The following is a 3,137-nucleotide window of genomic DNA, read 5'->3' on the forward strand; positions in this document are numbered from 1 at the left end:
TTTTGCTCTTGTTGCCCAGGCTGGAGTGCAATGGTGTGATCTCAGCTCACCGCAACCTCCCCCTCCCAGGTTCAAGCGATTCACTTGCCTCAGCCTCCTGAGTAGCTGGGATTACAGGTGTGTGCCACCAGGCCTGGCTAATTTTGTATTTTTAGTAGAGACCAGGTTTCACAACATTGGTCAGGCTGATCTCAAACTCCCGACCTCAGGTGATCTGCCAGCCTCAGCCTCCCAAAGCGCTGGGATTACAGGCGTAAGCCACTGCAACTGGCCTATAATAGCAAATCTTGTCTGAATTTAGGGGTCCAGAGCCATATATCCACTTGTGTACTATGCATACCTATCTCTGAACCCTACAGGCATCTCACATAACTCTCAAAATTGAACTCCTTTATGTATCCAAGTCTCTTTACTTTCTTGGAAAATAGCACTACCCTTATCTTTGCCTCCACAGCCAATTGCCATATTCTGTCACTCCAAGGAATATGCTACTGTCACTATTTGGTCCCTTCCGTTTTTTATTCTATTAGTTTCCTAATGAGATTCCTGCTACAGCCTGTCTGTACTCTAATCCTCCACACTGAAACCAAGTTGATTTTTCTAAAAATACAAACATAGGTTGTTTTGAGATGTCCTTGCTTACTTTTCAGACTTGGATTATTTCTGTATATCTTGATAAATCCTATATACATTCAAGTACCAGTTGACAGATCTCATTCATTAATAATCTTCTACATGCTAAGCACCAAAAAAAGTCATCTGTAGTCCTATGAGGAAGGTGTTATTACTTCAGATCAGAAAAATTAGAGAAGATAAGTTACCTGTTTAATTTAATATAACTGATCAGGGATGGAGAAAAACTAAATCTTTTTGATGCCCAGATTATCCTTTTTAATATTGAGATGTACTTAATACACATACTGTTTTTAAAAGTACATATTTTAAATGTACAGTTTGTTAAAGTTTTACAAATATATACAGCTCAATCGTGGCACAGAGTTCTTTTATTACTCCCCCAAATTTCCCTTTAATTAAAAACAATTGATCTATAATTTACATACTGGGAAAGCACAAATTTTACATGTACAATTCTTGAAGACTTTTTTTTTTTTGAGAAATCTTATTTTATCCAGATAGCATGGTCCAACAACACTCAAATAATAAATCAAATATAATCAGATGTTAAAGATTGGTCTTCAAACATTGTAGCCAATGATGCCATGCTTGCCTATGATCTCTCCAACATAAAACCACCTCAACGCCTCAGTGGCCACCAAACCATTCAGCACAGCTTCCTTAACTGTGAGTTGTTTGAAGCTACCAGTCTGAGCACTACTGACTGTTATTTTTAGTTTCTGAATAGCTCTAGGGATCTCAGCAGAGGTGTGAGGAATCAGCTTAATCGTGGTGTAGTACCAAATGTGGCCAACTGAGGCTTCGAGTAAGTCACAGCAGCATTCACCAGCGCCAGGGTCTTCTTAACAAGGTTACGGATAATTGGGCCATGGTTCTGGAATGGAAAGTCCGTTGCCCTGAATGGCCAGCTGATTGTGACCCCCTGGAGGGAAGACCGTTATTTTAACCTGTCACTTTTAGTTCACTAAATCCACCTTATTTTATGCTATTATACATGGAAACATGAAATCCTCTGTTGTGATGCCCCTGCTCCTTCTGAGAACATCTACTTATTTCCCAAGTTTCAGTCTTAACAGTGTCCCCTATTCTACGCCCAAACCTTCACCATTAGTTAACTTTTCTCTATTATCTCCTAGTTATTGGCACTTGAGTTTCATTTTTTAATTCATGTATCGCTCTCATTGCAGTCTAGTGGCTGGAATGTGTGCATGATCTCTTGTTTGTGTTTCTTAGCATCTACTCTCTTATCAGGCACACAGTTAGTGTTCAAGACATATTTGTTGAATAGGCAAGTGCCTGATGCTAAAGGCATAGATTAGTGCCTTGGAGGTTATATGTAAAGTTTAGATTTTATGCAAAGGCAACAGAGATCTATTAGAGATTTTACACAATGGAATGTCATGATTAGATCTGTGTTTCAGGAAGATAACTGATAGCAGTGTACATGCATTAAAAGTGGTGAGAAGAACAGTTACGGGGAATTGAGTTGGGAAATCATTATAGAAGTCTAGGAAAGGGAACACAAGGATATGGATTAGATGGATAGAATTGGCAAGGAGAGCTCAGAATTAAAAAAAAAAAAAAGAAAAAAAAAACGTTTCTATGAAAAAGTACTTGCCAGACCTCAATGGAAGAACTACAGGAGAAGGAAAGTGAAGGACATGCCATGGTCTTTTGATTGGGAGAAAGTAGTTGCATCACTAAATGAGAAAGAGTCTATAAGAAAAACAGAAGACGTGGGCCAATTAATTTTAAGGCCCATAGGTGAGATGCAAATAGATTAGAGATGAAGATGGAAATATTGGTCAAGATCTCAGAAGAGCAGTTAAAACTAGAGATACAGCATCTGGGCTAGATATTTTCCATTTGTCCCTCTCCTTACACTTTCCAGTCTTCTTTTCGCCCTAGGATCCCTTGATTTCATTACTGTATGTTGGCTTCCAGGTGGGTGTACACAATGGGAGGCACCAGCAAAAGTTCAAAGAGCCTAAAGAGAGTAAGTTTTAGATATTTATTTTATGACTTCTTCCCTTTCAGGTCACCATAATCTAGATGCATACCTCTTCCAAAGGGTGCAGCTCTTTCCCAGTAATCGTTATTAGGTATTCATTCTCTAGATTCCAAAAATGGCTTTCTTCCTTTATCCCCAAAATTGCTTTCTTCCTTTATCCCCTTAGGCCTCAGGGCAATAAGACCTAGGGTACTAAACATTCCTTTCTGGTTTACCTTAGAAATAGTAAATAGTTGCTTTATTAAAACCTTCTCAATTACCCCATTTGAGAGTGCCATCTGTTTCCAGCCAGGCCCCTGGTGATTGGCACATACAGATGGTACTTGGAGTTCTTGGAGACAAAATCATCCAAGGAAAGCAGGTAGAGTAAAAAGAGTTCACGCAGGAAAACAAAAATGAATTTAAGTTCCTCATTCAAGACATTTTCATAGAAATTAATTTGAGAGGGAACAGAGCCAAGGAGGAAAAGGGTTTCAGGAGGAGTCAGCTC

The 3,137-nt window shown here is 39.1% G+C and overlaps 1 pseudogene; it reads right to left on the reverse strand.

Moving 5' to 3' along the window:
* Positions 1-1,081: 1,081 nt before the first annotated feature.
* LOC116538769 lies at positions 1,082-1,564 on the reverse strand (annotated as a pseudogene).
* Between the last annotated feature and the right edge of the window lie 1,573 nt (positions 1,565-3,137).

The sequence above is a fragment of the Sapajus apella genome, unplaced genomic scaffold, assembly GCF_009761245.1.
Source record: "Sapajus apella isolate SASKATOON/1434 unplaced genomic scaffold, GSC_monkey_1.0 scaffold122, whole genome shotgun sequence".
In the NCBI taxonomy this organism is placed as follows: domain Eukaryota; kingdom Metazoa; phylum Chordata; class Mammalia; order Primates; family Cebidae; genus Sapajus; species Sapajus apella.